Source organism: Peromyscus maniculatus, chromosome 7, assembly GCF_049852395.1.
Source record: "Peromyscus maniculatus bairdii isolate BWxNUB_F1_BW_parent chromosome 7, HU_Pman_BW_mat_3.1, whole genome shotgun sequence".
Taxonomy (NCBI): Eukaryota; Metazoa; Chordata; class Mammalia; order Rodentia; family Cricetidae; genus Peromyscus; species Peromyscus maniculatus.
Genome location: NC_134858.1, coordinates 53,479,685 through 53,501,526, shown reverse-complemented (window position 1 = coordinate 53,501,526; position 21,842 = coordinate 53,479,685). Strand labels below are relative to the sequence as shown.

General features: G+C 39.8%; 1 protein-coding gene across 2 annotated transcripts in view; it reads left to right on the top strand.

Moving 5' to 3' along the window:
• Peak1 (pseudopodium enriched atypical kinase 1) overlaps positions 1–21,842 on the top strand; it is a 225,918-nt gene that overhangs the window by 37,083 nt on the left and 166,993 nt on the right. For both annotated transcript variants that reach the window (XM_006971552.4, XM_016004414.3), the window contains exon 2: positions 12,167–12,228. The gene's annotated coding sequence lies outside the window, so the exon portion shown is untranslated. The remainder of the gene's footprint in view (positions 1–12,166; positions 12,229–21,842) is intronic.

Below are 21,842 nucleotides of genomic sequence, written 5' to 3'. Positions count from 1 at the left end.
TCCTGCTATAGCATGCTTAGTTTACACACTATAAATTTTACCTAGTAAGAAACTTCCAGGTCAGTACCAGCCCGATAGCTCCATGTTCTGTGACTCAAGTGTATGGTGTTTTCAGCAGTAGGGTCTTACCATTAAGTTCTAGAGCATAACCAAGAGTAATGGCAAAAGTCTGTGCTGTTTTGGGATTATCTATGGGATCTCAGTGACTAACAACTTGGAGAAGTAACCCGTTCCTGGCATTGAGCTTTTTATTTGTCAGCCTATGGTGTCTAGTAGGGGCATTGTCATCCTGTTTAAATGGAATGTAACTCCACTTAAACTCTTTTTTAATATGTATATATTTTTAGGAACCTTCTGCAGTAATAGACTTTCATATTTCTTTTTAAAAAGGTCTTTAGAGGGGCTGGAGAGGTGGCTCAGTAGTTAAGTATGCTTATTGCTCTGACAGAGAACACAAGTTTGGTTGCCAGCATGCACATTAAGTGACTCATAATTACCTGTAACTCACTTCCATGGAATATGACACCCTCTGGCCTCTACAGCTACCTACCTGCATATGATGCACATACATTCACATAGGCAGACACACACATTAATTTAAAATAAGAGAACAACATTTCAGTCTTAAGGCTCTCTGAAACTCCCTACAGGCATGACTTAAAGATGCTTCTCTCTTGGAAAGTAAATAGTTTAAAAATATTGTTATATTACCATTTTTAAATTCAGAACTCTTATTATTGGCTTGGCATGGTAGCATATACATTGATTCCAGCACTCTGGAGGCAGAGGCAGGTGGATCTGTGTGAGTTCGAGGCCAGCCTGGTCTACATAGTGAGCACCAGGACAGCCAGGGCTACATAGAGAGACCCTGTCTCAAAAAATAAAACAAACAGAACAAAACAAAAATTCTTTTTTTTTTTCTTGTTTTGTTTTTTGAGGCACAGTTTCTCTGGGTAAGAGTCCTGGCAGTCCAGGAACTCACTTTGTAAACCAGGCTGGCCTCAAACTCACAAGGATCCTCCTGCTCAATGCCTCCTGAGTGCTGGGATTAAATGTGTGCACTACCACCACCTGGCCAAAATTCTTATTAAAGCTACATATTTATTTGTGTTTCAGCTTCACACTTGTTTCCTTATGGCTTTTCATTTTTTTAATGATTCTGTTGTTTCTTTAGTAATGTTCTAACTTGATTTTAATGTGATACATATTCGATCAATGACTCTGAAAGTAATTATCATATATTATTGAACATTTAATTATTAAATTATAAAGATAACTTAAATTCTGATTTTACATACTCAGTTAATTCCTATGATTAGAAAATTCTCTTGTGGTGTTCTATTATATAATTAATACACCAGGTAAAACTAATTAAAAGTATTTGAGGCCCCTAGCAAAATCTGTAATTAGACATGCTGTTTATAATTAATTGACTCTTCTCATTATTACCTTTTCCTTCTCCTTTGAATTAATCACTTACGTTCTTCTTTAGTGATACTTGTCTTCCTGAACGAGACACTAATGAGAGTTCTGTGATCACTATGGATGGTTATAGGAACTTAATATTTAAACTTTTCTTAAAAACATAAAACAATTAGAGTTATATACTCTATAAAGCAGCATATTGAAGACTTTAGTCCTTGTTATCAAATTAAGAACTTATTTTACCAGATGCTAAAGGCAGCATAGAAAGCAGGTAGATATGACCATTTTTCTTCTGTAGTTTTAAAGGATCTGGATTTTTCTTGCAAATCTGACTAATGTCTGTCTAACTTTGACAGGATTCCAGTGGTCCTTGAGTCATTGGTAGGCCTAGTATGTATGTCTTCATTTATTTTGGCAAAGAACTAAAAATCTACCATAGTAGACTATATAAAGGACAGTCTCCTTTGCTTAGGATATAAAGAATGAGAGTAATGTAGAGTATTTGTCAGTCAGTAAAACAGAGGCACCACCCAGCCAAGATGACCCTAGCACTGGATCATGGTCTTGAAGAAGTCTTCCATCCTTTATTCTGTGTTACGCTTTCCTGTTTGGTTGCTGGGTTTTTGTGGTGGTGGATCATGCTTTCAGTAGGTACCTTACAGCTGGTGGTGTGTGAGGCAGTGACAGGACCAGGCTACATTACAAAGAATCTAGGTACTTCAGTCCATCACTTCAAGGTGTGCTGTAGTATAGCATCTTAACGTTAGCTTCGTCAGGATGTGTTCAAATACTGTCTGCAGAGAGCTGGCCTTCTGTGTCAGAAACAATTACAGCTAGTTTGTGAAGTACTTCATGGAAGTTCATGAAAAGTACACAGGACAGATGACAGTTGAAATCATGTTGTTTGTATTAAAATGAGTGGAACTTGATCATTATTTTATGTGAAATAAGCCAGTTTCAGAAAAACAAGTATTGGACATTTTTCTCATGAATAATCTAGCCTTTTATTTGTTTATTTATTCGTTCATTCGTTCATTTTTTAGCATAAAAGTAGAAAGGAGACTGTTTTGGAAGAGGAGATGAACAAGGGGAGAGTGCAGGCAGGGCAAACAAAGGCAGGAGGGATGTGAACATAATCAAAATATGTTATAGGCATGTATGAAAGTGTTACGGAGAAGCCTCTATTCATCTGGCTGTCTATCTACCTACCTATTTACATAGGGTCTCATTGTGTATCCCCTGTCTGACCTGGAACTTTCCATGGAGACGAGATTGGCCTCAACCTCAGAGATCTACCTGCCTCTGCCTCTAAAGTGCTGGGATTGATCCCATGATTTTTGAAAACATTAACAATATTGATAAAGAAGGGTTAAATAGCTACAAGAAAGTATATAGGGCAAGAGTTACGAGAATTTAGGGGTGGGGTAGTGACCAGTGTGACTTCTGTTACAAGTAAAATTTTGCCAAATATGTTTGAGGAGATTCTAAATGGATTGGGGTTGAGATAGAAAGGCAAAGGCCTAAGAACATGAGAATGTACAATGCAATGAGTTCAGAGATGGCAGGAGCAGAAGATTGTTTTAGTAACTGTTGTGTTTTGAAAATACACCACGAACAAGGCAACCTTTTGTTTTTGGTTTTGTTTTTTCAAGATGGTTTCTCTGTATAGCCCCATCTATCCTGAAACTCGATCTGTAGACCAGGCTGGCCTTGAACTCAGAGATTCACCCACCTCTGCCTCTTGAGTCCTGGGATTAAAGGCATGTGCCACCACTGTCTGGCAAACAAGGCAATTTATAAAAAGGAAGCATTTAATTGGGAACTTGCTACTATTTCAGAAGGTTAGTTTTTGATCACCATGGCGAGAAGCATGGTGGCTGGCAGGCAGGCAGGCAGGCATAGTCATGAAGAGCTTACATCTAATCCACAAGCCTTAGACAGGAGAGAGAGAGACTGGGATGGTGTGGACTTTTGAAGCCTTGAAGCCTATTCCAGTGACACACTATGAGTGTTACAGCTCTGAAGGGAAAGGCGCTCTGACTTGGGAATCCAGGTCATACTTGGAGCTGCAGTAGGACAGCTATGGAGGGAAAGGTATCCTTGACTTGTTGGGAGGTCAGGCAATACCTGAAGCTGGGGTGCAATGGGGTTGGTCTCCCCACAGGATATAACAGTCCTGCTCCTCCTACAGAGAGCTATTACAGCTGAGCTTTATTGGGGGGGGGACCTTCACCCCCATCCCCCGCCTCCTTAGTGGGACTTCCCAGCCCCAGCTCGCTTCTTCTCTGGCCCAAGATGTTGCTTCTTCTGCTTCACTCTGCTAAAGCGAAACCCTTACAGAAATGTAGCAATCTCCTCCAGTTTCCGTGAAAAGTTGTTACTTTTTCTGCTCACCCCTCCACCCCAAGAGAACTTCTCAGCCAGTTTTTTTTTCTCAGGAAAGGTTTTCTCTGCCCAGCCCACTTATGAGAACATTTCAGCAAAAGTTCTTCTGTTCTCTGCTAGTGAAAGAAGATCTTCACCCAAAACTCTTTGAAGAAAGAGATTTATTTGGGAAGGAGGAGTCCAGGAGAGTGGCTGCCTCTGCCAGGGTGGGAAAGGACAGCCCACAACTGAATAGTCAGAAGGGCTTTTCTGGAGTTTCTTAGGGATGGAATTTCTCCAGGGAGAAGATTTTCTGCTCAGGGATTGGTTGGTTTCATTGGTCAGGGGCAGAGTTGGGTCTGGTTTCATGGCCAACTGTGTTTCTTTCATTGGTTCTTTTTGGCTTTTTGGGTCTAATTTCAAGGCCAGGGTGTATTTCTTTCACTGGCTCTGGTTCTAGGGCCAAGGTGTGTTTCTTTGGTTCTGGTTTCAGGGCCAGGGTATGTTTCTTAGGTTCTGGGTTCAGGGCTAAAGTGTTTCCTTCATTGGCTCTGGGTTCAAGGTCAGGGTGCTAAAATTCGTGCTCAAGAATTGGTTGGTTTCATTGGTCAGTTTGTCAGGGGCAGAGTTGGCTCTGGTTTCGAGGCCAAACTATTTCTTTCACTGGCTCTGGTTCTAGGGACCAAGTGTGATTCTTTGGCTCTGGTTTCAGGATCAGGGTGTGTTTCTTAGGTTCTGGGTTTACAGCTAAAGTGTTTCACTGGCTCGAGTCTCAAGGCCAGGGTGTGTTTCTTTCACTAGCTCTGGTTTCAGGGCCAGAGTGGGTTTCTTTGGCCCCTTTTCCCTACAGGCCACGGCTCTTAATCCTTCCTAAACAGTCCACCAACTGGGAACCAAACATTCAAATATATGAGCCTATGGGGACCATTATCATTCAGACCACCAGAAAGATCAAAATACTTTTTCAGATACTTACTTTTTAAGTTGGATAAATAACACCATATTTGTACTTTTGAAATTGCTTCCTCTGGTTAGAGAACTCTGGTTAGAGTGTTTGATATGGACGTTTCTTCAACTCTATCCGAATTCACTTAGACATAGGGAAAGGAGGGACTGTAGGACTTTGTTAGTGTGCAGGGCTGGCCTAAGCATTGATAGAGCAAGAGTGCAATTAAAACCTCTCTGGTTCACCAAGAGGCTTCTAATGAGCAAACAGATTGAGGATGCTAGCTTTTTTAATGACATCAAACTGTTGACTGTGAGACTTTTTGGCTGACATCATGAAACTAATTTTGCTTAATGGCTATGGAGACCTACAAATTCAAATGTGCAGAAAATGCAGTAAATAACTAGCTTGTCAGATTCCAGTTGCCTGTCATCTTTTCTGTGAATAGCAGCTTTTGTTTCCAGATTGTCAGAAGCAATTACGTGGACCCCTTCAAGATTGTATTTGTATGTGCTGTATAATTTAATTCAAAGCCGTCTAAATATAGCAGACAGCAACAGCAAAACACTGCATCATCTTCTACGTGTGGGATTGGGGAACACATCTCTGCACATCTCATTTATTTCAGAGAACTCTTAAAACATTCAAACATTTGCTGTTGTGCAGGTTCTGGTTTTATTGCAAGAATTGACACTCGTCCTTAAAATACAGTAAAATCATGGAAAATAGAGAAAATGTTTTCTCTATGATAGTGCAAGCTAGTTTTATATCAACTTGACACAAACCAGAGTCACTGGAGAGGAGGTAGCCTCAACTGAGAAATGGCCTCCATAAGATTGGGCTATCGGCAAGTCTATAGGGTATTTTCTTAACTTAGTGATTGATGTAAAAGGGCCCTGCCCATTGTAGGTGGTGCCACCTCTGGGCTGGTGGTCCTGAATTCTATAAGTAAGCAAGTTTAGCAAGCCATGAAGAGCAAGCTAGTAAGCAGCACCCCTCCATGGCCTTTGCATCAGTTCCTGCCTCCAGATTCCTGCCCTGTTTGAGTTCCTGTCCTGACCTCCTTCATTATTGAACAATGATGAGGAAGCTTAGGCCAAATAAACCCTTTCCTCCCCAAGATGCTTTGGTCATGGTGTTTCATCATGGCTGTGATAACCCTAATTAAGACATTGACTACTTAGCTTACTGAGCCATCTGAAAGCATCTTTTCTGTCCTAGGATTTGTGTGAAATACAAAGGTAAGCAAGTGATTTTTTTCTTTTTCTTTTCTTTTCTTTGCTATTGAGACAGGGTCTCTATCCTGGTCGTGGCTGTCCTGAAGCTCACTTTGTAGACTAGGCTGGCTTGAACACAGAGATCCACCTGCCTCTGCCTCTGAGTGCTGGGATTAAAGGCGTACTCACTAAGCCCAGCGGCAAGTGATATTTTTCTAGGCATCTAGTTAAGAATTTTCTCTTGAAACTATGTAGTGAAAAATGTTTTTGATGTATGTTTATATCTAGTGTTAAAGGCGACAGTAAAGATTTGAGCTGCTAATAGTTTCAAAGATGATTTTGAATAGAAGTGTTTTTAGGTTTTCTGATGGCTTCATTTTTGTTCATCAATGTTATTTATTTCCTAATACTCTAATTAGTAAAGACTGTTTTCAGTGAAGTGTGTATCATATTCTAATATTATTGAGCACATATTTAGATAACACTGAATTAGATTAGATTGAATGGACTATCAGTTGTCACTATTTGTAGAATAAATTTACTCAGTAAAAAGAAAACAGTAATCAGCATGTGAAAAGTCTTAGTTCTTTTAATGTGCTTAATGTTATGAAAAGAATAGTTCAACCTTAAATGCACAGGGTTTGTTTGATTTTGCAGCTGCATTGCATTTTTATGTTAATAAAAGCTCTTAAGAACTTAAGCAGAAGCAGTTCAACTACTTTGAGTCCTGATAATTAGCATATTAAATATAAGGGTTTTGATAACTTAAAAATAGTATTTATTTTCGATCCATGCCAGCTGCTATGGCCAAAATGTCTGCAGGTATGTATGCAGGTTCAAGTGCTGTTGATGGTAATAACCAGCAGGCGCAAAAGCAAGTAGATGAGGTGACTGATATCTTGAGAGTCAGTGTGGATAAGATGTTAGAGACCAGAGCTCTCAGTTAAATGACCGAGCAGATGCACTTCAGGCTGGTACTTGTCATTTTGAAACAAGTGCTACCAAGTTGGAGAAAAAGTATTGGTGAAAGAATTGCAAGATGGGATGATAGGGATCAGCATCCTGGTGATTGTCATTGTCATTGTTGGCATCATCATCACCATCATATCATCATCATCATCATCATCGTGTGATATGTCTCTTGAGAAAGAACCAGCAAAACCTTAGCCCACTGTTCAGGAACGTCTTCAAGACTTTCAGCTTTGAACCTGCTATGTTATCAAGCTTACTGTCTTAGGGTTTCTATTGCTTTTCAGACACCATAACCACTGCAACTCTTATAAAGGAAAGCATTTAATTGGGGCTGGCTTACAGTTCAGAGGTTTAGTCAAATCCACGGCGGGAAGGATGGTAGCACACAAGCAGATGTGGTGCTGAGGGAGGAGCTGAGAGTTCTACATCCAAATTGGCAAGCAGCAGGAAGAAAGAGTGACACTAGGCCTCCTTTGAGCATTTGAAACCTCCAAGCCCACCCCCATTGACACCCCTCCTCCAACAAGGCCACACCTAATATTGCCACTCCCTGTGAGCCTGTGGGGACCATTTTCATTCAAACCACCACACTTACCTACTGTTATTTTCAAATGGTTACTTTTGTTAGTTTACGTACAGATCAATGTCTAAGAAATGTGCCTTTGTTTTTAACATATACTCAAAGCTTGAGGTGTGGCCAACCCCGCCCACAATTTGCACAATGCTTTTACAGGTTTATGGATTGACTGGGAAAGAGGACTTCTGGTGCTCCATTCTGGTGTTTAGAGTCTCTGTTGAAAAGTCAGGTGTTAGTCTGTGGGTCTGCTTTTATATGTTACTTGATCTTTTTCCTTGCAGCTTTTACTGTCTTTCTTTGTTCTGTACGTATGGTGTGTTATTATTTGTCATGGGGAATTTCTTTCTTTCTCTCTCTCTCCCTTCCTTCCTTTCTTTGTCTCCCCCCCACCGTCCCCCCCTCTCCCCAGGTATGGTTTCTCTATGTAACCCCAGCTGTTCTGAAACACCCTATGTAGACCAGGCTGGCCTTAAACTCTGAGATCCACCTGCCTCTGCCTCCTGAGTGCTGAGATTAAAAGTGTGCACCACCACTGCCCAGCTAGGGAAACTGGTGTTCTGTATACTTTATGTAGTTTAATAGCACCTGCCTCTTTAGGTTGAGGAAAATTTCTTCTGTGATTTGTTAAAAATACTTTCTGTGCCTTTGACCTGGGGTTTTTTCTCTTTTCCTCTATTCTTATTATTTATAGATTTGGTCTTTTCATAGTGTCCCAGATTCCTGGATGTTTTGTACCTGGACTTTTTAGATTTTTTGTTTTGTTTTCTTTTTTTTAAGACAGGGTTTCTCTGTGTAGTCCTGGTTGTCCTGAACTCTCTAGGTCAGGTTGGCCTCAAACTTGTAGATCTACTTGCCTCTGCCTCCTAAAGTGCTGGGATTAAAGGCATGCACCACCACCACCACCACCACCACCACCACCACCACCACCACCACCACCACCACCACCACCAGGCTTGAGTTTTTAGTTTTAACATATTTTTGACCGAGGTATCAATTTCTTCTACCTTGTTTTCAATGCCTGAGATCCTCTCTTCCATGTCTTGTACTCTGTTGGTGAGGCTTACCTCTGAGGTTTTTGTTTGACTTTAACTTTGTAATTTCAGTTTGGATTTTCCTTAGTGATTCAATTTCCACTTTTATGACTTCAACTGTTTTTAGTTTTTAGTTTTAGTTTAGAACACGTAGTTTCTTTGTGTTCTCACAGACTTCAATAGGGGATTTATTCATGTCCTCTTGAAGGTCCTTGAAAATATTCATAATTGGTATTTTGAAGTCCTTGTCTTGTTCTTCAGCTGTATTGCATTTTGTAGGGCTGCTGTAGTAAGGTTACTGAGTTGTGCTGGAAGCATATTGTCTTGGCTGTTCATGTTTATGGTTTTGTGCTGGTGTCTAGGCATTTGGAGTCATGATGATTAAGGTGATTGTAGGTGCTGATACCCAGTTTTGCCTTTATTGGGTGTTTAGGGCTGAACATTCAACAGTTACTTATTCTCATCACTTTGAGTCTTTGTATTCACCACTGCCCAGTGCAAAAAGAAATTTTTCTGACCAGTGCTAAGCTCAGCACTAACCTGTGTGTATAAAGTAAATATTTAAGAAGGCAGCTTGAAGGGCTGGAGAGATGGCTCAGAAGTTAAGAGCACTGACTGCTGCCTGGCTGTTCTTCTAGAGGACTTGCGTTCAATTCCCAGCAACCACATGGTGGCTCACAACCATCTATAATGAGATCCGGTGCCCTCTTCTGGCAAGTAGGCATACATGCAGACACAACACTGTATACATAATAAATAAATTTTTTTTTTTTTTAAAAGAAGGCAGCTTGACAAATGTTACTTAGCCAGACATCTGTGGTTGGTTCCTCTAGGGCCTATGATCTTTCCAGCTATGGGCTTTTGACCACGTTTCCGGTGTCAGATAGGATTTCTTTCCCACAGAGTAGGCCCAAGTCCAATCAGAAAGTTAGTAACATTCATACCTGTTGTACTAGTGGGTACATCTTGCCTGACAGGTTGATATTGTAGCATACAAGGTTCTCCGCTGGGTAAGACTTGATGGCTTTTCTTCCCTAGCCAGCAGGGAGGAGGCATCCAACTCAGTCCTAGATTAATTTTGCTATATCCTGCAATGGTAATGTGTAGGGTCTTGGTTCTTGATCAGTAGGGCCTTCCCATTTATTTCTGGATGGCAACCAAGAGCAATGCTAATAGCCTGCATTTTTTGGGGGGGGACACTTTAGGGCCTCCCTGACCAACAATTCAGGAAGGTTCCCATACCCAGCACTGGGATTTCTGTCTAATAACCTCTGGCTTCTGGGAGCAACATTATTTGTCCATGTGGGATACTTCCATTTTCTTTTTAATTATATTTTTAAATTAACTTATGAAACAGTAGGTCTCTATAGGATTTTTAAAATACATCTTCAGTATTGGTTAACTCTTCCCCTTCCCCATTCCTTTCCCCATTTCCCACCTTACTCCTGCTCATTTAAATGATTGCTGGGAAAGTTACTGTTTTAAAGGACTTGAATTTTGAGTGTTTGTGTGTTGTGTCTGTGTCTGTGGTAAATGTATGTGAGTATGCAGGCGTGTATCCACATGCATGTGGATGCCAGAGCAGGAAGGACATCAGGTGTCTTCCTCTTGCTGTTGGCTTTATTACCTTGAGATAATGAGCTCTGGATTTGCCTGTTTCTGCCTGTAAATGCTGGGGTCATGGGCACATGGAGGCAGGCCAGTCTTTTTATGTGGATGCTGGGATTCTAACTCAGGACCTCATGCCTGCAGAGCAAGTGCCTTTACCCACTGAGCCATCTTCTTTGCCCCAGGACTTGAACTCTTTAAGGCTCTTGTTGACTATTAGAAAAAATGCTTCCCAGAAAGATTTTTTCTAGTTTACATGATCAAGAACAGTATACAAAGATAGCCATTATATATATATATATATATATATATATATATATATATATATTTATATTTATATAATTCTAATATTTATTGTGGTATATTACATTATATAATCTGTAGCAGTCGAACAGCCTAGATTATGTTATAATAACAACCCCCTAAATCTTTGTGGCTTATTACAACAACCAAGTTTCCTTTTTCTTTTTTGTGCTCCGGCTGTATATTTCAGCCAGAGAACCTACCCTTTGTGAGTCATTTAGGTTGCCTTCATCTCCGTAAGTTTTATCTATCCCATCAGTTGCTTCTCTAATCTCTGTGTTGGTCTTCTAGTTATGTAGTGGCCTAAAATTTATTCCTAGAAATGTCTCATGTCTATATCCATTTAGTAGTTAAGATAGAAATACCAAACTTGAAAGAAGGCCATGAAGTGCAGTCTTACCATGAATGAAAACTTTTTAAATATTTATTTATGGTAGGGAGCTCAAGCATGCCACTCTGGATGTGTGCAATCAGGGACAACTTGTGGAACTCAGGTTTCTCCTGCTATGGAGGTGCCAGAGACTGAACTCAGGTCATCAGGCTTGGCAGCATGCACCTTTACCCATCAAGTCATCTTGCCTTGAATTTTAAGATCTGGAGCAACACAAATGGCCAACATTTTTTTAAAACAACTATAACTTCATTGACAAAAGATGGTGATACCTCATTTTAATTTGATTTTTTTTTGCCAGTATAAAGAATTGTTTCATATTTGTAAGACTTTAAAATTTAAGTTTCTGTTTTACTTAGCTTTTATAAATATGTGCTGTTGGCTTGCTTTTACATTTCCTAGTTTTTAAATTCTGTTTTGCCTTTTTTGTGTGTTTGTGACTATAGTAGTCATGGTAGTGCTAGTGCAGAAGCCAATCTCTGTCTGTCTCTGTGTGTGTGTCTGTCCGTCTCCAGAGAAGTATGCTGGTGCTCTCTGCTTTAGTCCTTTGAGAGAGGGTCTCTCCCATAGCTTGTAGCTCACAGCCGGCTGGCCACTGAACTCCTGGGATCCATCTGTTCTTGCCCCATGCTGGGGTTATGCTGTGTCTGTGGCCATAATCTGCTCTTTTGTATGGATACTAGGGGTCCATACTCTGGAGTTTGTGCTTGCACAGCAAATGTCATGCCTTAGTCTTTTCTATTGCTGTGATAAAACACCATGACCACAACCCAAAGCAACTTGAGGAGTAAAGGTTTCTTTCATCTTATAGCTTATAAACCCATCACTGAAAGAAGCCCGTACAGGAACCTGCAGGCAGGAACCTGGAGCCAGGAACTGGAACAGAAGCCATGGAAGAGTGACTCACAGACTTAACTCCCCATGGCTTGCTCACGCCTGCTTTCTTATAGCTCCCAGGACTGCCAGCCTAGAGTTGCACCACTCATAGTGAGCTGGGCACTCCCACATCAATTATCAATAACGAAAATGTCCCACAGGCTTACCCACAGGCCATCTGGGCATTTTTCTCAATCTAAGTTCCCTCTTCCCAAATGACTCTGGATTGTGCCAGGTTGATGTAAAACTAGCCAGCACATGCTCTAACTCATTGAACTATCTCCCCAGACCCAAGAGTTCTTAATTCTTGACTTGGAACAGGATTCTCAAGAACAAATGATTACATAAGAATTAGGGAGTAAAATAATCAAGTTAAGGTTTCCCGATGTGAAAAATTAGAGTGCCAGCTCAGATTTAGTTTTATTGACCATGTCCTTTTTTCCTTCTTCATTTCAGGTGTCTGTCTCCAGGACTTATGCTCTAGATGTTTCTTGGTGGCTTGTCTAAAAAAACCTAAGGTAAGATATTTATGAATGCATTTGCCACTTTAAATACATTTTATAATGAGAATGAGTTGCTTCTGAAAAAGTTAAGGTGACACTTAATGTCTTTTCCTAAAAGTTTTTAATAGGTAGCAAAACTTGTTTATAGTTGTATGTAGCAGTCTGCTTATTTTTAGTTTATGTGCTGTTGGGGACATAAACTGATTCCATTGCTAAGATGCTTTGGAGTGTCCTTCTTTCCTCCCTCCCTCCCTCCCTCTCTTCCTTCTTTTCTTCCTTCCATTCTTTATTCTTCTCTTATATATTATATCCTGACTGCTATCTCTCCTCCCCTCAGTCTCTCCTCCCCACTTCCTCTTTCTCCCAGATCTACTCCCTCCATCCCCCCTCAGAAAAAAGCAGGCCTCTCAAGAACATCAACCAAATATGGCATAACAAGCTACAGTTAAGAACAGGCATGCCAGGCAGCAGTGGCTCACGCCTTTAATCCCAGCACTCTGGAGGCAGAGTTCTCTGTGAGTTCGAGGCCATTCTGGTCTACAGAGCAAGATCTAGGACAGGCAACAAAACTGCACAGAGAAACCCTGTCTCAAAAAACCAAGACAAACAAACAAACAAATAAACAAAAGACCAGGTATATACAATCATCACAATCAAGGCTAGATTAGGCAACCCAGTAGGAGAAAAAGGGTCCCACAAGCAGGCAAATGTCAGAGACAATCTCTGCTCCCACTGTTAGTAACCCAACAAGAACACCAAGCTACACAGCCATAACATATGTGCAGAGGACCTAGGTCAGAACCCTATAGGCTCACTGATCTCTGTGGCCCCCAGGGGTCCTGGTCAATTGATTCTGTGGGCTGTGTTCTTGTAGATCTTGATCCCCCTGGTTCCTCTGATCTTCTTTCCCCTCCAGGACTCCCTGACCTCTGCCTAATGTTTGTCTATGGGACTCTGCATCTGTTTCTGTCAGTTGCTCTCTGGTCTCTTTGGTGAGGATTACATTAGGTTAGAACACTGCAGACAGGACAAACTTTAGGTTTAGTGGCTGGGTTGGTGTTCCAATCCTTCACTGGAGTATATTTTTAAAATTACTTTTTCTTGAAAAATGGAGTTTAAGTTCATGCTGATGATCTGACACACTTAAAGAAAATTTTGACATTACAATCTAATGGTTTTGAAGATTTTCATTTATATTTATTATTTTATTTATTTTGAGATAATCTCACTATATATCTCTGGTTGTCCTGGAACTTCCTTTGTATTCCAGTCTGACTTGAACTCTCAGAGATCCATCCACCTGCTTCTTGCTTCTGGGGTGCTGGAACTAAAGGTGTGTACCATCACACCCTAATCTGATATGTTTAAAGACAAATCCTATATTAGTTAAGTCAGATTAAAACAACTGCTATTTTAAAAGGCCAGTTAGAAGGGGTTTCATACATCTCTACTGTCTAACACTCAATTATGTTCTATAATTCCTTCTTTTTATAGGCTTATGTAATAAGGAGTATCTATTCATGTGCTATATTGGTTTCCACACAAAGTGTCCCTTTTACAGAAAGCTTCTGAAGATAACAGTCTACTCTAAAGCTAATACTAAAGTCTTTCCTATTTTCTTACGGTTCTTGACTCAAGTCCTCTTCATTTCCAAATTTTCTATTTAAAAAAAAATCTGCTGGGGGCAGGCTGGAACTGGAGCTCAGTTGGTAGAATACTTATCTAATGCTCACCAAACCTAGGGTTGACTCCCCAGCTCAACATTAACCTGGCCTGGCAGTGTATGCCTTGTAATACCAGCACCTGGGAGGAAGAGACAGGAGGACCACATCCAGCTGCTGTGGATGTTCAAGGTCTTTCTTACCTTGCGAGCTTGAGGCTAGACAGAGAAATACATGAAACCCCGTCACAATCAATCAATCAATCAATCAATCAATCAATAAAATAAAAGCAAAAATAAAATAAAATAAATTTAAAAAATCCCCTTCATTTAAAAATTTTGAAGTGGACCATTTCATCTCTAGTCTAGTCTCCTACTGGGAGCCCAGCTGCTCTAAGCCATTCTGGTCACTGTCAGCATGGTAATTCTTTCCCTCAAAGATAAATGTCAGTGTGTCAATCTGATTTTCAGAATCCTTTGATATCTTAGGATTCCATGATATTTTAGACTCCGTCAGAAGAAAGCATTATAATCTAGTCTTTCTCCATGTTTCCCTCAACTCACTAGCATCCTAAACATGATTGTTTAGTTCACGTCACAGCTTTACTGAGAAATAATTTACATATCATAAAATTGACTCACTTAAAGTGTACAATGTAATAATTTTTGTGATATTTCAGAGATGTACAATCAGTAACAAAATCTAATTTTGAAATAGTTCAGCACTCTTAAAAGTACCAAGTCACAGACAGTGGTCATCTCCTCCCTGTCGGCTGCTGATGTGCTGCTTACTGGCTTCTGAGCTGTTCTGGATATTTCTTTCACATTCTGTGAAGTTCAAGGTTCACTCATGTTGTAGCATGTATCAGTACCCCATTACCTTTTGTAGGAGAGTGATAGTCTATTTGCATTTGGCCCTCGGCTAGAGAAAGAGTTTCTGAGTAGTCAGGTTTTCGTTTTTTGTTTTTCAAGGGTTAAAATTAAATTCTTTACTATTTTGGCTAAATTAGGCTAAACAAGAGGCTGAACCTAAGAAAGTAGAAGCTCCTGCTGCTAGGCAGCTCAGCAGAGGTGGTGGCCCTCCCTCTCAGTGCTTAGGACCTGACGTGTTCTGGATCCAGGGCAGGCTGAAGACCAGATAAAGGATATAAGAGTGGAAGTGTGCTGAGGGAGACTGCAGAACCAGGTCTTCGTGTACTCTGGCTTGTGGTGAGAGGATCTCAAAGGGCCTCAGGAAAGGCCTCAAGTGACCGGCCACAGAGAGACTTGTGAATGAGGCCACCTGATCTAGGAATGCAGCTCTGCTTCAAAGTGTGATAACTGTAGGACATGTGATGGGGGGCGGGGGGGCGTCTTTCCTGCAAGTCCCTTCGGATGCTGCAGCTCTGTCAAGTTTGCCCCTGTCACCAAATGTCCAGGCTGTTGTGTGACAGTGAATCGTCTTGACTAAGTACAGGAACTGATTGACATATTGGCAGAAGAATTAGCTTAAATTCTGAGTATGAGAGAAAGAAGAGCAAGTTAAAGGCTTGATTAGGGAACTTGTAGTAGATCCATTAATGATAGAAACAGTAAACTTTTTCATTATGATGGAATACCCAGCAACTCAGTGCCCAGATGTGTGGTTGAAGTCTATGAATAAAATAACCACAATAAAAACAATTCTGTCTACCTTGTCCTAAGTTAATATTAATTAAAGTTTCAGTTAGGAAAATACATTTTAAAAACTTGTCTTTGGAAATTTATTCTTATAATAAACATTTTTACATCAAGAAGCTGATTTATTCTGCTAAATACAGCAAGAGACTGTATCCTTGAATGGGACTAGATTATTGGCTGAATAAAAAAGTACTTGCTGAAGCATATTTCTTTGTGTACTCAAGTTTTGTGTAAGAAAGGCTTTCAGTCGCTGTTTTAAGGGATGTAGGAGGAAGTGTCATAGGTTTTAGTCATGATTCCAGTTTGGCTACCTGACATTTTGGTGACTTCCGTTTCCTTCTGACTCAGTCTTATTGTGAAGACCAGTTTGTGTCCATGTGAAAGTGCTCTATAACCAGAAGTCCAGATTCAGGGCTGAAGCAAGGTCTTAGCTCCTTCTCTGCCATTGTTTTAAGTCTAGGCTGGCAAAGCTCTAGCCGGAGCTTTTGTTATAAGCAAGTACCACTAATTAACATTATGTTCAGTTCTTATGACTTAGGACTTAGAATTATTTTTTCTTTTATTTTCTGCTTACTCTCATTTCTCTTGCTGATACACATGACTGTCAGATAGTAAGCATAAGTTCCATTAATTGTCGCTGATTTTGTTTCATTTAATAATAAATATAGTGTGGTAGGTGGTATTGCCTCATTTTCCTGTTGAGGAAAACTCGAGGATTGGGGAGATTACATCACTACTAAACGCTAGAGGTATGATTCCAGTCAGTTTTCTGAAGACAGTGTTTCCTTTTTTAAAACATGTGGCTTAAGTGAAGACCTATTGCCATGTGCCTCAGATAAAGCAAGCTTTTTACCTCTATTTTCCCTCTTTGCTTGTTCTCAATAATGGTTAGTGTCTAACCAAAATGCTATTATAGAAAAAAATATATTTTGTAGCATAACTTGGAAATACTAACATTACAACACCCTAAAATGTCATATTAGTATTATATAACACTGGGCATGCATCTGGGGAGCCTTCAGTGCTATAAAATAGTTGTCTTTCAAGTAAGATGAGCTCATTTTTTTCCTTTTAAAATCAGTATAACTAAGTAATAGGTCTTACCCTGGCATTTCATACATATATGTCATTATATTTTATTCTAATTAATCCCCAAGCTAATGTTTTTAATAGGCATATTTTATTTTTAAGGCATAGCCAAAAGTGCTTGCTTTAGCACTGTGGGTTGCAACCCCTTTGGGGTCCAATGACTCTTTCATAGGGGTTGTATATCAGGTAGTTACTTTCCGATTCATAACAGTAGCAAAATTACAGCTATGAAGTAGCAATGAAAATAATTTTATGGTTGGGGTGACCACAACATAAGGAACTGTACTAAAGGGTTTCAGCATTAGGAAGGTTGAGAACCACTGCTCTAGCAGGAAAATGGGAGGATAATGTTTTAAATTTGTCCAGGTGTGGTGGAGGCTGAGGCAAGAGGATGCTGAGTTGGAGGCAAGCCTGCCTGAAAGAAATATTTCAATCTATTTCTTAATTTAGGAAAGGTATTAAATAGGGAAAATTTTTCTATTGTGTCTAAACACTTATTTCAGGAGGATGTTTTTGTAATACCTCTGGTTTACATTAAATAAGAAAAACCTCTAGGGTACCTGAGAGGCAGCTGTCAAGAATGAAGGCAGACTCTAGATACTGATCTTACTTAGAATGCTGTTCTTCTGGGGTGACTGACAGTAGGGACACACCGGGACCCTCACACTGATCCCTTCTGACCCACAGACCTTTTCCTTGGAATCACTCGTGTTTCTCTTTCCTGTTAAAATTTCCCAGTGGTCATTACTGTCTAAATGTCTGTATGAGTAGCTCATTTGTTATAGTTTTAGTTTTGTTTTTCCCCCAGGCGATGATTTTAAGATGGTTGTGGTACATTGAGATCTTACTTGCTGCTGATCTTAAAAACATCAGAATTCATAAAACTTGAACAGTGCTGGATTTCTTTTCTGTTCTGTGAGTAGGGAAAGTTTATTCCAGCATTAAAGTCATCTCCTACCTAACCTCTGTGGGAACTAGTTTGCCCTCCCTCAGCCTGCTTATTTGCTAGATCTTTCTCATTCCTTAGTATCTGTTCTTCTATGAATTTTCCTTGTCCGCTCACCAGAAATTAGTATACCCCAAAACTGGTTTGTTTCAAGACTTGTATATTGTTTTCTTAGCACTTAATCACTAATTAATTCATTGTAATTTATTTTGCATTTATCTCTCATGGGCTCAAGGGACAGTGTGTGTTACTGCTGTAGTCCTAGGATCTGAAACAGTGTCCACCATAATAGCGATCCTAGTAAATGCATTTTAAGTAGCCAAAGAGTGAGCAGTTGTGTATTTGTTATGTATCAATGTCTTCTTCCTTCCTTTGATTTCTTTGTGCCTGCCTGCCTGCCTGCCCTCCATCTCTTCCTTTCTCTTTCTCTCTCTTTACCTCCTTCCTTCCTCCCTTCCTTTGTTGGAAAATACAATCTATCAATGTTTTCTTCAGCTAATGTTTATGTGCCTTTGATATTTTTCTGTTGTTTGTTATTTTGTCCCTAGTAGGGTTATTTTGGAGGAAGGGAAAAACTTAGAGTTCAACTCTTGAGAAATGACTATTTCTGTCTAACTACTGCTTTCTGGGTGGGTGTCAGAGCTGGGACAGTCTAGTCACAAAAGCAGTGAACAGGTAAGAAAACTGACTGCTAACATCTGCTTCCTTCCTGCTTGAGTTGGCCTTTCCTCCAGGGGCTTGTCACTGTCAGCTCAGCAAAATGAAATCCTCTTCTTGCAAACACCTTTCTACAGGACTGTGGAACAAAAATGATTGCAGGTTTACTAAGTAAGCTAAAATGTACCACCAGAACAAAGCAGAACAATATCCTGCTGCTCCAACTTGAATCCCGAGTCAAGACAGCAACATGTATTCTCAGGAGGGATGACCCTGAAAGTTTTGTCATGTCAAAAGGGTAGATTTAATGACGTATGTACCGGGATGGGTAAGGAAAGTGACAGCTAACTGCCCAGCATACAGTTTTGATTCTAGAGCTTCTGTTTCTATCGTGGTCCTTCTTTCTGTATTTGTTTCTTAAGTTAACTTTATGAAAAAGAAAAGGCATTTTTGAATGAAAGGCTGGTTGCTTTGCCAATTCATTCTTTAAGCTGTTACTTCATTCAATATACATCTCTCTCTTTCTCTGTGTGTGTGTGCACACACATTGCACACACATTGCACACGCATTGCATGCATGTAATTGTGTATAAGCTTGTGTCCATATGCACTTACATGGAGGCCAGAGCAGGATGTTGGGTGTCATCCTCTATCATATTCTACTGTATTTCCTTGAGACAGGGTCTCACTGAATCTGAAGCCTGCTGTTTTTGCTGGGCTGGCTGGCTAACAAGTTCTCTGGATCCTTCTGTCTTTGCTCCCTGCTGGTAGCTTTACAGGCGTGTGTAGCTGTGCCCAACTTTCTACAGGAGTGCTTGGGACCTGAACTCAGCTCCTCATGTTTGCAGAGCAATCACTCTTGCCTGCTGAACCAACTTTCCAGCCCCATGGATTCCTTTGAAATATGACATCTTGATCATAATATGTTCCATTATCAATATATACATAGAGGCTTTGAAATGTATTTAAATAAATTGTACATTATGAGTATAACAATTATGTCATGCCTCAGTGATATTAGATGTGGTGTTGGTCTGCCTTGATCCATTTTGGTAATTTTATTTTTGAAATGATTCTCGGTCTGAGTTAGTTTTGAAATGTGCTCCTGTTAAAAGTTGTTATTTATTCAGTATCCTCTTGTAAAAATTCTTTCTTGAAGCTCTGATTGATGTTGTTAAATTCTGCTTTAAGTATTTTGTTTCAAAAATTAAGAAGAGTTCCATGCAAAATGAGGGTTGTGTAAGGTGCATGGTAAAAGGCTGCACGAGTTGTTTAATGAATGGCCAAAATCACCTAATCATCCCAATTAATGGAGAAATTTGTTAAGATTTAACACCCTTTCATGATAGGAGCAGTCATCATCAAACTAAGAATAGACGAAAACTATTTCACCTAATGAGGCCCATTTATGCAGTGCTCACAGCAGCCTTATGCTGCTGCATGAACTGTAAGCTTTTCCTCGGACATCAGAATATTGTGTTAGGAATCCTAACCAGAGCAATCAGTAAAAGAAAATAAAAATGATCCAAGCTGGATAGGAAAAAATAAAATTATCTGTTTGCAGAGAACTTAATGTTATAGGTAGGAAATTTTAACATTATGCAAAAAATTATTAGAACTAACAGACTTAACAGTTTGATGGATCCCATCCCTGTTAGCCTGGAAGTTCAAGAGGCTCAGTGCCCTGGAATGTGCAGAGTGGCAGAAACAAGAGAGACCCCATCAACCAAGGGGAGGAAGAGAATTGACTTCTTAGAGTGGTCTGTCCTCTGACTCCCGCATGTGCACCATGGCACATACATGTCACACTCACACACAGTCCCATCTGACTTCTTAGAGTGGTCTGTCCTCTGACTCCCACATGTGCACCATGACACATACATGTCACACTCACACACAGTCCCATCTGACTTCTTAGAGTGGTCTGTCCTCTGACTCTCGCATGTGCATCATGACACATACATGTCACACTCACACACAGTCCCATCTGACTTCTTAGAGTGGTCTGTCCTCTGACTCCCGCATGTGCACCATGGCACATACATTCCCACACTCACACACAGTCCCCCACATATACACAATAACAATTTCAAAACTAAAACAAAACTATAATAATCCACATTGTGTGGTACTAGTATAAAGACATGTATGGAGCAATGGAATAGAACAAAAAGCCTAGAAGTCAGCCTTTTTTTTGTATGTCAAGTGATTTTTGTATAGCAAGACCATTCCTGGGGAAGGTCAGGTTTGTTTGTGTTTTCAACAATTAGTGTTAAGAAAACTGGATATTCAAAGATAAAAATTGAAATTAGAACCTTACCTTATATTGTATATAAAAGTTAGCCCAACACAGCCTCAAGACCAGGATGTAAGAGCTAAGAGAAAACTTCCAGAAGAAACCACAGATGAAAAGCCTCGTGTCTTTGGTTTGGCAGTTACTTCTTGGTTAGTACACTGAAAGCATAGACAGTAGAGTAAAAAAGGGTCACTTGGGCTTCATTAAATTAAAAACCTCCACTTCAAGTGAAACAGCCAACAGAGTAAAAAGGCGACCTAAAAAGTGGGAGAGATATTTGGAAATCATATGTTTAATAAGGGATCAATATCTAGAATGCATAAAGAATCTACAATATGTCTAGAATACTAATAGGTATACAGTTAGGCAAAATCATCTAACACAAAATATATAACAGTGTTGAACAGCTCATGTGTTCATGTGACATAATGGGATGTGAAAACATACTAAGGTAACCATCGTAAACCATTGCTTGGCCGTGAGCTGCGGCTCACTGCCACTGCCCAGCTTCATGAGTGAATTTCATACCACATACTACTAGTCTGGGAAAGATAAGAATTCTAAACTGGCTATAGAATAGGTATCATTTTCACACTAATGTAAAGTTTAAAAATGTATGTCGAGATCTGTGACACACACATGATTTTTGCAGATAGTCTGCTTTTAAAATCAGCATTAGTTCTGAGATTGAGGTTTTTTTTAAACAAAGAGAATTTTTTTTTAAGTAGTTTAATTTACAGTAAGTGCTAATATTCTTAAGAGGTAAAACGTCTATGTTTTTCTCTGGAATCTACTGCGATTTATTTATGACCTAAAGGTTTTATTAAGTTCTTTTTACATCTGTCTGTTCAGGTGTATGTGTATATCTGATGTGTGTTGCAGTCGGAGGACAACGTGGGGGTCAGTTGTCTCCTTCCACTGTGAGTTCCAGGGATTGAACTCAGGTCATTATCAGATTTGGTGACAAGCACCTTTACCTGCTGAGCCATCTCATTGTCATCTACATTTTCTTTATGGGATTTTAAAAACTAATTGATTTATTTTGAGGCATGGCTGGCTGGAATTCACAGATCTGCCTGCCTCTGCCTCCTGAATGCTGGAATTAAAGACTGTGCCACCATGACCAGCTATTATAGGATTTTTTAAAAAAAGAGGTTTTATTAAATTGATTCTGCTAATAGCTTTCATTTTTGGAGTTGTGCACATGTGAGTGTTATGTGGATACGTATTTTGCATTCACAGTTGGTAGTAGATTATTGAGTATATAGTGTACTGTACACCTTTTAAGGAACATCAGCTGAAGCTTAGGAAGACTAAATTAT